This window comes from Dama dama, chromosome 29 (assembly GCF_033118175.1).
Source record: "Dama dama isolate Ldn47 chromosome 29, ASM3311817v1, whole genome shotgun sequence".
Lineage (NCBI taxonomy): Eukaryota > Metazoa > Chordata > Mammalia > Artiodactyla > Cervidae > Dama > Dama dama.
The window spans coordinates 25,848,594-25,862,791 of NC_083709.1; the positions used below are offsets into that span (position 1 = coordinate 25,848,594).

General features: G+C 47.3%; 1 protein-coding gene and 1 long non-coding RNA gene across 6 annotated transcripts in view; both read left to right on the top strand.

The window, feature by feature from the left end:
• MOB3B (MOB kinase activator 3B) overlaps positions 1 to 14,198 on the top strand; it is a 230,711-nt gene that overhangs the window by 147,295 nt on the left and 69,218 nt on the right. The window lies entirely within an intron of this gene.
• On the top strand, positions 6,373 to 7,911 carry LOC133048418 (uncharacterized). The gene is made up of 3 exons (XR_009691037.1): positions 6,373 to 6,470; positions 6,903 to 7,027; positions 7,681 to 7,911. It is a non-coding gene; the product is annotated as an uncharacterized LOC133048418 (long non-coding RNA).

Below are 14,198 nucleotides of genomic sequence, written 5' to 3' on the forward strand. Positions count from 1 at the left end.
CCAGACAGAACCCCATTTCTCAGCCTGTCACCGCTGCACACCCCATCGCAGCCCCTCGGGCACCATTGTAACACCTGCAGGATACAGTTTCAAAACCACCCTCAGTCCCATCCTACTTCCTTGATCTTATTAACTCCATACTGACACTGTCTCACGGTGCCTAGCACACAGCCTGACACGCTGGACGTGGTGAATACATTTTGTATTGAGTTAACATGAATCAGGGGAGAAGATGTCACTGTTCTTTTGAATCTCCTAGTTTGCTTTTAAAAATGTTACGTGAATGTAAGAAGTCAGGGGAGTGTGGTAAATCCTATGGAGGAAATTCCACTGGAAAACACCTTTAGGGAAATACATTCTGCCTTCATTTTCTCCCTTTTCCTCCTCTTTGTGTCCCGCTCACTTGCCCTGCGGCAGGTCTCCTCAACAGTAATTAAACCATCTTGAAAATGAAAGTAAAAGTCGCTCGGTCGTGTCTGACTCTTTGCAACCCTATAGCCTGTAGCTTGCCAGACTCCTTTGTCCATGGGATTCTCCAGACAAGAATACTGGAGTGGGTTGCCATTCCCTTCTCCAAGGGATCTTCCCAACCCAGGGATCAAACCCAGGTCTCCCGGATTGCAGGCAGATTCTTTACCGTCTGAGCCACCAGGGAAGCCCCCAGACTGTCTTGGCTTGATGCTTATTTCTAGGGCAAGATGCCTGTCTTCGTTCTTAGCAGTCTACAGATCCTCATCCTGCTTGCTCTCGACGAGGGCTGCCTGATCAACCTTCGTGTCCTGTGAGACACGATCTCACAGAGGGGCTGGAAGCAGGGGCTGCTGGCTGAGAACCAGGCTCAGCCTCTCTCCTTCCCCTAGTGAAGGAACAGGCTGTGTCATGAAGGAACACACCCAGGAACAGGCTTGTGGCATGTGGCCAGGACGCACCTCGGCTTCAGACGCTACTGCCAGGATAGTGTGGGGGCTGCACTAGGGGGATCTTGGCAAGCCTGGGGGAAGCTTCCGTCCACACTCAGATGTGCCAGGGTAGTGCTGGAGGGAGGTGTTGATGGAGAGAGCGTGGCTGTGAGTGAGTTCCTGTCCTAAAACACGTTGGCCTTCACTGTTTTTTCCTATGGAAGAATGCAGAGCAGTTGTTTCAGTGGGAGTGATTTTATTGCCAAGTGACCAGGTTTTTTGTTTTTTGTTTTTTTTTTTCATCAGTCCAGTGAGGTGTGAGCAGCTAGTTGCCAAGATGAATGGACTGAGATTGCTCGGGTTGTTGAGCTCTGAAAGAACAGAATCTCCCAGTTCCGTTCCTGGAACTAACCCTGAGTGTTGGCATGTCAGCTACTGATCCGTGTCTTAGCTCAGGCATGGTGCACCCAGAACATCCATGACAAATGATACGGCTTGTTTCTATCTTTATAGGTTTTTTAAAAGTTACTGAAATTAGACCTAGTCTCTTTTCCACTCCTAACCAGCTCTGTGGTTTTGGCCAAGTCACTGATTTCTAATATTTGGGTTTCCCTGGTAGCTTAGCTGGTAAAGAATCTGTCGGCAATGCAGAAGACCCACTTTGACTCCTGGGTCTGGAAGATCCCCCTGGAGAAGGGGTAGGCTACCCACTCCAGTATTCTTGGGCTTCCCTTGTGGCTCAGACAGTAAAGAATCTGTCTGCAATGCGGGAGACTGGGGTTCGATCTCTGGATTGAGAAGATTACCTGGAGGAGGGCATGGCAACCCAGTCCAGTATTCTTGCTTAGGGAATCCCCATTGACAGAAGAGCCTGGCAAGCTACAGCTCATAGGTCAAAAAGAGTCAGACAGGACTGAGAGACTAAGCCAGCACAGTGCATAGACTTAGGAAATGAAAAGCAAAAAAACATAGTGTCTGGGATGGTAGCTTTTCCAGAGCAGTGTTTTGGAAATTTGAGTGTTCTTATTTTGGAAACAGACTTGGGCTTCTCTTGGTGATCCTGCCACCCACCAGGTGAGTTTCTATTTTCTCATCGGGAAAGTGGGAATAATTATCCCCTGCTTGCAGGCAAGTCAAAATTTAATTGAGCATTTTCAATATTCCCTAAAGCTTCTATTATATAGGAAAGGGTTCTGTGGCCAATTAGGTTTAGAAAGCCCTGAATTAAAAATAGCAGGTTTCTTTAGTGTTGAATTTCTCACAGCCTTTATAATGCTTATGTACATCAGAAAATTTCCTGTAAAGGAATGGAGTGAACAACATTTTCTTTAACTCTGGCACCCTTTAAATTATTTTAAGGAACTTCTAACTATATGAGGACAAACTTTAGGGCACACTGGATAATATGTGTAAATTTAAGCTCAGGCCAGTATATGGTAAAAAGTATGAGTAATTGTAACCATTTATTGGGTGCCCACTATGTTTTGGGTAGAGTAGGTGGCACTAGTGGTAAAGAACCCGCCTGCCAAAGCAGGAGATGTAAGAGACCCAGGTTTGATCCCTGGGTCGGGAAGATCCCCTGGAGGAGGAAATGGCAACCCACTCCAGTATTCTTGCCTGGAGAATCCCATGGACAGAGGAGCCTGGCAGGCTACAGCCCGTATGGTTGCAAAGAGTCAGAAAAGACTGAAGCAACTTAGCACACACAGTATAAGTAACAAATCAAGAATGCAATCTGCCAGCACGTGAGCAAGAGATGTATATATGCGCCTATTTCCCAGATACTCTTCATTTTTTCAAGCACACTCTTTTTAAGAAATACATTTATTTATTTAGGGCTGTGGTGGGTCTTTGTTGTTGCACACAGGCTTTGTCTCGCTGTGGCGGATAGGCTTCTCTTGTTCGGGCTTTAGTAGTTGTGGCACACAGACATCCCCAGATACTCATTAAAGGTACCAGCTAGTGTACTAGGTTTCAGAAGCACTCTGTCGTGATTAAAAAGGAAAACAATCAACTTCCACAGTTAGGTGTCCTTCTACACCCACATATGAACAACCTGCTCACCCTCCTGGACGTGACTCTGGAGGCTCCACGGCCTGTCCTGTCCACCCCTTTGAAAGGCTATCTCACTTCTCTCAGGCAACCTCTGTCAGTTACTGTTGTTTAATGACTTGGAATCATCAGAGCCCGAGTTTGAATCCCCAGACCTCCACTTCCTGCCCCTGTGACCCTAGATACGTTTTCGGTGTTGCAGTTTCTCCAACTGTAAAACTTGGACTCCACCCACATCATAAAGATCAGAATGAGACGGAGAGATGAAATGAGAAAGCTTCGGCACCAGGCTCTGTAGTGAAAGCACCAGCGTATACGAATGTCTTTCATCCTTGTGGAGTCCTGTGGGGGAGGTTCTCTAAATACCTCCAGGGCACCACGAGGTCACGTAACTCGTCCACGTGCCCTGTGCGGGCGGACGTGAATGTGGGCCGGCTGGGTTCTGGATCCAGGCTCTTGCTGCATCTCCTTCCTGTGCTTTCCTGTGAAGGACCTGAGTGGTGCCTGACACATGGTGGGTGAAATTGATGCCCGCTTTCTTCTCCCTCCACATGCCTTTCATCTGCTCAACTGTTACCTCTTACCATATTAATCAGTGTTTTCTCTCCTCCCCCTGGACCTTGCATAATAAAGTTTTACTCGTTTAATAGTATGCTTAACACGTAAAGACCACAGGGCACCAAGTTCTGGAAGTTCATGATATTGTTGTGGAGCTTTGAATAGGATTGGGGGGGTGCAAAATTGGGGGGGTCACTGATCATGTCAAATCCCTGGGGAACTGCAGGAAGCACCCTGTTTCTGCAAATTCTGCTCTGTAGTGAATAACAGTATAAGTGGGCCCTGCATATGGTGCCTGGATTCAGGATTTGAGCCACTGGGGAAAATAAAGTTGCCATTAATGGGAATGAGAGGACTGTTTTCAGAGATTTGTGGGATTTCATTGTTTCTGTGGACAATAGGAAGGTGTTGGTCCAAAGAAATATCTCCCAACAATAAAGAAAATTTTTGTTGGAAAAAAAAAGTGACCCCTGATATCCCTTCATCTCCCATGGCACTTTGGAGAACCACAGATCACTACAGGTTCGCACATGTCAGGTTTGTATTATGTCCTGGGAGGGCAGGGTCCAGGGAATTCTTGATCTTCTCTTTTCTCAGCTCAGGTAGGAGCCAAGGAGCTCTGCGTGGGAATCAACTTGAAGGAACTCGTAATGGGCCAGGTTCCTCTGTCCATGGGACTTGGACAGAGGAGGGTTGGGGACTCGGGGAATGGCTGGCCTTGATCTTCTGAACAATATACAGGCCTTCCAGCTTCCAGGTGCAAAGAGGAAACCAGGGCACTGGGAATAGCATTTGAATCTGTGCCATGTGTTATGGGGAGCCTAGGAATTTAAGCAGAGAAGCCCTTATAGATAGAGAATTGATTTGCTATCCTTTTCTTTATTTGGCTGCATTGGGTCTTAGTTGCGGCATGCAGGATCTTTCACTGCAGCACTCGGAGTCTCCAGTTTGGCTCATGCACTCCAGAATGCAAGGACTCAGTAGCTGTGGCCCGCAGGCTTAGTTGCCCCACAGCATGTGGGATCTTTGTTCCCTGACCAGAGATCGAACCTGCATCCCCTACATTGCAAAGCAGATTCTTAACCTCTGGACCACCAGGGAAGTCCCTTGATTTGCTATCTTAAGCAGTGGGTAACCAACCACACAGCTAGGTAACTTTGAGTCCCTCAACTTTTTTGGCTTATTTTATTCATCACATTTTAAGGCAGGCCAGGCATTGATGTGGTATTAATACAAAGTGGGAGCAGTAATAACAAATAAGAACATTTAGAGTGCCAGTCACTCCACCAAACTATCAGAATGCCCAATTAACCTATGAAAAAGTTGAGGTTCAGAAAGATGAAGTCATGGGATCAAGGCCTTGGGGTTGGAACAAAGGGCATCAAAAGTATGAACCCAGGGCTTTCTGACCTCAAGGCTTCAGACTCGAGAACACCAACTCCTGTCAGGTTATGTCCAACCCTCACCAGTTTCACATGATCTTCTCATGGACCTGGAACATTCTGGGGCCATAGCTGAAAGGCAAACATCTTTAATTCCATCACAAACCACGAGGGGACAGCCTGGGTTCTGCTGCTTGAAGTGGCTGTTCTGCCCAGACGCCAGCTGTCTGCATCTGGCTCGGTTTGCAGAGGCACTTGGTGGGGACAGCGAGGGACCCGTCTCATGCCAGGATGTGCAGAGAATGAGGCAGCTTCCCAGTCACTCAGCAGGGACAATCTTAGAGTCCCAGGCCTCTGGGGAAGAGGTGTCAGCCCGTTAGCAGTCCTCGGATCAGCGTGGGTTGGGGAAGCAACCCTGAGAGGAGACAGCCATCTATTTCACTGGGAAAGAGCGTCTCAGAACAATAGAATGTTACATCTGGAAAGGAACTTCAAAGTCGCCCAGTTTTGGCAAGTGAAATGGATGGAGAGATGGGAGACGAGATCTCTGATTACTCCCACTAGCCCAGCGGCGCCTCAGCCCTTGCCATGAGGAGTCTGAGACACTCTGATCTCAGCTACACCTCGTGGGTGTTCACTGGGGAGCCTGAAACCTCCACAAGTTCATCAGGCTTCTCCGAAGTTCACCCTGATTGATTGTGACCCTGGTGGGAGGTTGTGTCCTGGTTTCCCAGGTGATTTCTGGGTTTATGACGTTGACATTGGCTCCGCCTCTTCCCAACCCCAGGTTGAATTGAACTTCCTTAAAGCAGAGGGAAAAGCCCCAGACATCTCTACTGGTTAACCTCATTCAAGCTGTTGCAACTCTTTCCTGTGATTTTTATTTATCTATTTTTAAGAGTTTTATTTATCTTATTCATTCATTTCTCTTCGTTGCTGTACACAGACATTCTCCAGTTTCGGTGAGCAGGGGCTCCTCTCTAGTTGCAGATCTCGGCTTCTTATTGCGATGGCTTCTCTTGCTGAGAAGTGTGGGTCCTAGCACATGCACATGAGCTCAGTAGTTGCCGCACACAGGGTTAGCTGCCCCAGAGCATGTGGAATCTTCCTGGACTAAGAATCGAACCTGTGTCGCCTGCCTTAGCAGGCGGGTTTTTAACCACGGCACCACCAGGGAAGTCCCTTTCTGTGACTCTTTTAACCAGTTTTCCTAACAAAGGGTTAGGAACTTTGAGAGAAAGGATCATTAAAAAGCCAGAAGAGCTTAAGGACCTTGGACTGGAAGCAAGAACAAGAGTGATTATTCTGGGGGTACCGGGGTGCTTAGAAGACCACCTCCACTCTAGATGTTTTGCCCAGAGTCAGCCTCAATAAGAGGATTAGTATTCGTAGAGCGCTTACCCGGGAAAGTCCTCAGGGAGTTGAGCACACAGAATGCAAAGATCCCACATGCTAAGGCTGAGGTGACCCAGAGGGAGGAAATAGAACATAGGTGATTGAGCAAGCGTCTGCACTAACGTGGCACTCCTGGTGCTGAAGCTGGCCTCCAGACGACGTGGTGGGTGAGGATCTGGACAAGGTAGAGCAGGTGACCCGGCTTTTCCCAGAAAGGTGTGGGTGGGCTCGGTTGAATTAGCACATCAGGAGTTTCACTGGGGTTAATGTTTTAACTGAGTGTCAATATACTTAATGTCATTTTGTTTGAACATTCCATGACCCAATAAAACCGTTTTTAATGAGCATGGTTTGTTTCGGTTTGGTTTTGAATGAAGGAATGGCAGTAGGAATTACCGGGGTGAATTCGTGCTGTGTTGAAAAAATTTCAAATTTTAAAAACCAAATATAATACATGTATGCCAAAGAAATCTAGACTTTATACCATGAGAGTTTTGTGATACTTTTAGTCCTCATAGTCATTTCGTGGTCTGAAAATCTATTTCACTTTGTTGTTGTTGTTGTTGTTAAGCTTTGTATTTTTTTGACTGTGTTGGGTCTTGGTTGTGACGTTCAGGCTCTCCAGTCATGGTGCACCGGCAGTTGCTCTGTAGCATGTGGGATCTTAGTTCCCCTACCAGGGATCAAACCCGAATCTCCTGCATTACAAGGTGGATTCTTAACCACTGGACCAGCGGGGAAGTAAGTCCTTACTTCACTTCTTGGTGAGTTTTGTGCTGTGGAATTTTTGTGACTCGGGAGATCAACTGCTGGTGGGTTTTATTCAGAACCTGCCTAGGACTGGATGGCTTTGAATCAGGTCACGTTTGGTTCCTTCTCCTGATGAGGAGTAAAGGTCTACAGCCAGCCTGCCTAGATTCACGGCCCAGCTCCTTCACCTCCTTGTGGCATGACTGTGGACAGGGAACTTAATCTTCCTCATCTGTGAAATGGGCATGGTGGCGGCGCCTGCCTTGTGGGGTAGTTCGTGAGATAATGCACTAGCTGTGGATCAGAGTAAACTGTTAAACGATAAACCCAGTAAACCCAGTAAATGATAGCTGGTATCGTCGTCACTGTTAACACCAGCACTGACATCCCACAGCTGGCCCTCTCTTACAATGCGGTTGCTATGGTCATAGGATCTCAGATTTGGACAACCCAGCAATTCCCAAAAGCAGCATTAGAATCTCCAAAGGTACTTTGAAAAATTAGCTAGTCCTGAGATGCCCGAGAGACCCAGAGAGTCAGAAAGGGGACTGGGAGTCTGTCCTGTTAACAAACGCAGGTGACTGTCACATGCAGCCGGTGGTGGGAACAGCCTTCTCTTACCTGGGTCCTCTCTCTAACACTAGCAAGTGGCCTCTACTTGAACATCTCCCGGCATGGGGAACTCACCACCACCCTGGACCATGATTCCCACTTTCGGACATCTCTGACAACACAACGATTTGCCCTCCCATTGATCTAAAGAAGGAAGGAACTGCCTCCAGCCACAGAAAGAGATAGCATAAAGTGGTGGAAAGAGAACAGACTTTGAAGTCAGAAAGAAATTCTTGAATTCTACTCCCACACCTGTAAGCTTTGTGGCCCAGGGTGAGTGGTTTGCTGTTTTCTTCCCCCTTTTGTTTCCCAAATGACAGGTTTTCAGTATTTAAATATGATGTTTCCAATTTTCTTCTGGCCTCCAGACATCATTAAGACCTCAGTTTCCCTTATCACTTTATGATCAGGCTTATAATTCCTGCCCAGTCATATAATTCCCAAGGAGGCATATGGTTCTCCAGGTGTGGTTCTGGGTCAGGGAGTGAATTAGGGCTGGCAGGGGCTGGGAGGGGCTGGAATTTATTTCCAATAGTTCTTTCTCCCCCTTGCTCCTTTTTGTTTCTCAGAATTAGCAGAAAATTGGTGAATTAAAAACAAGAAATTGGCTTTAAAAATGCTGTTGCCGTAGGACTTCTATTCCCAATATGTTTTGATATATATTTTGTTGTTGTTCAGTTGCTCAGTCGTGTCTGACTCTTTGTGACCCCATGGACTGCAGCACATCAGGCTTCCCTGTCCTTCAGTATCTCCCAGAGTTTGCTCAAAATCACGTCCATTGAGTTGGTGATGCCATCCAACCATCTCACCCTCTGTCACCCTGTTCTTCTGCCCTCAGTCTTTCCCAGCATCAGGGTCTTTTCCAATGAGTCAGCTCTTTGCACCAGGTGGCCGAAGTATTGGAGTTTCAGCTTCAGCATCAGTCCTTCCAATGAATATTCAGGGTTGATTTCATACTGTACCACCAGGGAAATCTAGAATGAATTACTTTTGTTATCTTCTCTCTCTCTCTGCCTCCTTCAATCATGTGTCTCAGGATATTTTGTTTATCAATCAATCCTGGCTTATTTCACATTTTAGTAACTCTGGAAAATGACCTGATAGTTTTCTATTTATATGAAAATAAGCTTTTCAATATAAATATTAAATACAATTTGAGGAGATGCTTCTTTCCCGGTATGAGCGAGAAGTTAGTAGAAAGATGCATCAGAGGTCTGCCAGGTGTGAAGAGTTAAATAGGTATTAATTTTCACTGCAGCTTTATGGCCTTGGACGCGTCAAGGTTAAACATGGGCGTATAGCACTTCCCTGGGGAATCTTCCCATAGAACAATGGTTTTCAGACTGTGACTCAAGGGCTATTGCCTCAGAATGGGAGAAGAAGGGGAACCCAAGCAGGCAAAGCTCCACCTCTGCATTCTATGGTCATTTGTTCACTTATTCACTCAACAAATACTCACAGAAAACCCCCATATTCTTTTTTTTTTTTTACTTTTTATTTTATATTAGGGTATAGCCAATTAACAGTGGTAGCTTCAGGTGAGCAGTGAACGGACCCAGCCATATATATACATGTATCCATTCTCCCCTGAATTCTCCCATCCAGGCTGCCACATAACATTGAGCAGAGTTCCCTGTGCTATTCAGTAGGTCCTTGCTGGTTATCCACTTTAACTATAGCCGTGTGTACATGTCCATCCCAGACTCCCTAACTATCCCTACCCACCTTGATCCCCTCTGGAAACCGTAAGTTCGAGAGAACCCCCGTTTTCTGGCGTGTGTTTGATGCCAGGGATGTAACTGTGAACAGGAAGTGATATTCCTTGACATTTCAAAATTTTCATTCTAATGGGAGACCAAAAAAGAGACAGTTAAAAGACAATAGTAAGTGTAATCCTGGGGAAAGTTCAGGGTGTTATAGTTTGCCTAACTAGAACTAAGGGAGAGGAGAACAGCCCAAAGAAAGTGATAACTTACTTGAGTCTTGAATAACAAATGAGAGTTATCCACACAAAAAGGCGAAGCCGAGGAGGAGGGTTTCCATCTACCAACTCTACGGTATGTGCCAAGGCCCAGAAGTGAGGGAATGGATCTTAGCTCTGGAGGGCTGGGTGTTAGATGCAAGTTGGGAGGATCCAGAGGTAATAATGGAGACATGCAGGCTTATAAAAGCAGAGAGTGTCTTGCCTGCCCTGTTAAATAGCTCTGATTTTACCTTGTAGCAGTTTTTTTTGTTTGTTTTATTAGTTGCTAAGTTGTACACGATTCTTCTATCTTGAAGGAGCTGAAGCAGTCAGAAGCGGTTGTAGGGTTTTGCTGGTGCACTACTTCATTCATTTTTACTGGCTGAGTAGTATTCCATTGTGTGTGTATATGTGTGTGTGTGTGCACGTGCATGTGTGTGTACATGCTTGTCTCTCAGTTGTAGCCAACTCTTTGCAACCCCATGGACTGTAGCCACCAGGCTCCTCTGTCCATGGAATTTTCTAGGCAAGAATACTGGAGTGGGTAGCCATTCCCTTCTCCAGGGGATCTTCCTGACCTGTGTCTTGAATTGAACCTGTGTCTCCTGCATTGGCAGGCAGATTCTTTACCACTGTGCCACCTGGGAAGCCGATAGATAGATAGATAGATAGATATAGATCAGACAAGACTGGGTATTCATTGCCCTGCATGTAATGGAAGAAGGATTCTGCTGGTGAATAAAGAGAGGTTGTATTTTGAAAACAGAAGTCATTTTCAGTTTCTGACTGGGGCTCATGATCAAAGTATTGGTGCTTCTGTCTAACTTTCCAGTTCTAATGAGGCTCATTAACATCATGTTCTCAGTTCACTCTCTCATTTGGGCCATTTGATTTTCGGCAGGTCTGAACTTGTAAGAATTTGCCTTTGATGGCTTTTATTGCCAGTCCATAGTGAACGAACGCCTTTCTGAGTTCCTCTTGGGTCTATCTTGGTCTACTTCCACCTCTACACAGACAAAGCGGATGGAGCCACCAGCCAGTCTAGAGATGGGGATGTGGATAGAGATCTTCCAGCAACAGAGACGTGGTTCTGGGAGAGGGGTGGGGGTGACAGGCAGGCACCTTTGGCTGGCTGAAACAGCACTTCCTCTGCCCGGCAAATGGCACGTCTGAAAGAACTAACAATCTGTTTAGAACGTATGATCACTTGCTCTTCTATTTTCCTTTCTCTGTTCCAGCCACTGTGATAATAGGTACCAGAGTAACTCAGGGTAGGAGTAGGGGGAGGCTGGGATCAGGCAGAGGGAGTCGGGGAAGAGAGTAGTAGCCAGTTTATTTCTAACCATTTGCAGCTGTCAGCTTGTTTGGGGCCTTTTTTTTTTTTTTTTTCTCAGGCAGAGGAACAAAGTCTTGCTACATGGGTTTGTTTTCCTTGGCACAGTGTACAGACACTTTCTTTAGGAACGCACTGAGATAACACAAAACATCTGCTTAGAGGAATCGGCCTTCCAGAGTTGAATTTTCATCAGCAAGATCAGGAGGCTTCTTCAGATAAATATATATACATTTTGCAGGAGGCAGGAGAATGTGGATGGAATGGGCAGGAGAATAGAGTATTAGGGGGAAATTTTTAAGAAATAGATTTATGTTGTTAGGGTCGCTTTTCTTTCTTTCTTTTTCTTTCCTCCTTGTGATCCAATCGCGTTTTGTTTTGCAAGTATTTTGGAAATGGTATGTTCTCAGCCATGCTGCCAGAGGCTTGTTTTCTTTACCCACGTGTGTGGGATGTTGTTTTTATCCACGAGCTATTGAGAATGAGTGGTTTTTATGACTTGGAGAGGGATTTTCACATGTGCGCTCCCGGTCCTGGCCCCCAAAGACCCAAAGGATAGCAGAGATGCTCTCAACAGGAGAGACAGTGTGAGGGAGCAAAGCTGGCATTTTTGGTCGTTGTTACTGACATGCAGGGCTTCCCTGGTGACTTGGTGGTAAAGAATCTGCCTGCAGGAGACATGGGTTCAGTTCAAGACACGGGTCAGGAAGATCCCCTGGAGAAGGAAATGGCAACCCACTCCAGTGTTCTTGCCTGGGAAATCCCATGGAGATAGGAGCTTGACGGGCTACAGTCCATGAGGTCGCAGAAGAGTCTGACGGGACTTAGCAACTAAACAACAACTGACATGCCACTGTGCGTGCTGTTCCAAGTCGCTTCAGTCCTGTCTGCTCTGTGACCCCATGAACTGTAGCCCCCAGGCTCCTCCGTCCATGGGATTTTCCAGGCAAGAATACTGGAATGGGTTGCCATTTCCTCCTCCAGGGGATCTTCCTGACCCAGGGATCCAACCCGGGTCTCTTAAGTCTCCTGCATTGAAAGGCAAATTCTTTACTAACTAGTGCCACCTAGGAAGCCACTGGGGTCCCACAAGGATTGGCCAACGCATTAGGCTTCATCCTGGGTCATGTGGAAGCTCCTTGGATGGTTCGCATGGTGTTTCCATGGATCACCTCGGGTCCAGATCTGCTTTCCAGGCAGAGCTAGTCCTTTGGAGAATAGGGAGTTCTATCCATGCAGCTTCATGTGCCTTCCCCGACCCTGGACTTTGACAAGGAAGAGCCAGCCTCCCAGCGGTAGTAACATCAGCGGCCTTTTGCCGAATGCCTCTGAGAGCTTGCTGGCCCTGTGCTTCCTGTTTTATCCTCACAGTCTCACAAAATACTAGGTGTGATTATGCTCATTCCACAGATAAGGAAACCGAGCCTGTTAGGAGTTAGCGAACTAGCCCTTGAGCAAGTGGCAGGGAAGTTCCACAGCTGGACTCTGAAACCAGAGCTTGACGCCAGAGCCAGACGCTTAACCAGAACCGTCAACCACGAATGACACATGCCTCTGGGGAAGTAAGAGCCAATACGCCCTTTTCCACCTTCATTTTTTAACAAATCTGGCTCCTTTGACTCTGCCAGTTGGGTTGGCATGAGATGAAACAAACCGTAAGAATCCCATCCACTTTCCCGGCAGAGTGGAAAGAGCCTAACAGGCTCTGGAGTCAGACAGACTTGAATTCAGACCCCTTTTCATCTCAGACTAGCTCTCAACCTCAAGCCAGTCAGTCCTCATGCCTTTCTGAGCTCTGATTCTGCTGTAAGCAGATGGCATAAGAGCTCAGCCCTCCAGCCAGCAGCCGGCAAGGACGTATCACACACCCACCCGCTCCAGGCTCCACAGTGGCACGGGGGATCCATCTGTGACAGGTTCCTCTGGGAGCCTAGAGTCTGGAGGGGCCCGCAGACACGAGTCAGGATGCACGCACTTCAGTGTGGAATTAGCATCTGGGGACCATGCTCAGATGGTTGGATGGCATCACTGACTCAATGGACATGAGTCTGAGCAAGCTCTGGGAGATGGTGATGGACAGGGAAGCCTGGCGTGCTGTAGTCCATGCGGTCACAAAGAGTCGGACACGACTGAGTGACTGAACAACAGTGTCAGCACTCAGGAGTGTATCAGGAGCAGATGGAAGATGCCAGGGAAGCTGAGTCTGGGGGTGACAGAAGGCTTTGAGCTGAACTCTAAAGAAGGGAGCAGCATTAAGGACTGGCTGGAATATCTGCCAGCTGCTTGTGGAACCTGGGATGTGTGGGGACATTCTCTCGTGTCCCTTTGAACCCTGACTCTCCAGCCCTCCACCGCCCAGGATCAACCGAGCGCTGTCACAGACCAGGGGTCTCAGCCCCAAGCATCTGGCTTTCTCTCCAGAAGGAAAGAGCAGAAAAACCATGAAAGCTAGAATGGGTAGCATCTAGCTTAGAAATTGCCTCCTAGGTCTTGTCTGACTCTGGGACCACAGTCTCCCTTCTGTGGCCTTGTCATAGCATCTCTGCATTCCCTGAGGGACTCTCTCCTTTTGCAGCTTCCATAACAGGATAAAAGAAAAAAGACACAGGTCATTTAAACAACTTGCTTTCCCCACCACCCCCCCACCCCACCCCTAGAGGTGGTGCCTGAAGAGGATGGATTGAGTGGGACATTTGGTGGCTTAACAAAAGGGAGGGGAGAGAAGGGGATGAGGAAGGGAGAAAATGGATTAAAGCTCAGAAATTACTGGAATTTTTATTCAATTTTGTTTGGGAGAAAGGAGATTTACTGAGTCAGAGATGAAAGGCAAATCCGAGTAGAGCCCCAGAGAAATTATTGTATTCCATGCTCGATTTAGCTCTTGAGCTCAATGTGGCTTGGAGATCAGAAGGTCTGCGGTTAGACACATTCATAAACTCTGTAGGGCTCCGTCAGATGCTGGGTCCCGGCCGAGTACCAGGTCCCCAGCAGCATTAGAAGCAGAATGTGAGGCTACCTAGTCAGACCTTCAAGAGGGGCTCCCAGCCCCCGGGCTCACCGCACCCTCTGCCTTCATGCCAGCTCTCTGGCCAGCCTCCTCTGTTGCCTGATCACTCAGCAAACTCTTATCTTGCTTTGAGTCTAGTAGTTGAGCAAATTCCTGCTGGAACCACATGTGAGTGATCGGTTTGGGATTCTGATTTCCGCCCAGGCATCCTGCCTGGGCTCACTCTGGAATCCAAGCTCAGCTTGGT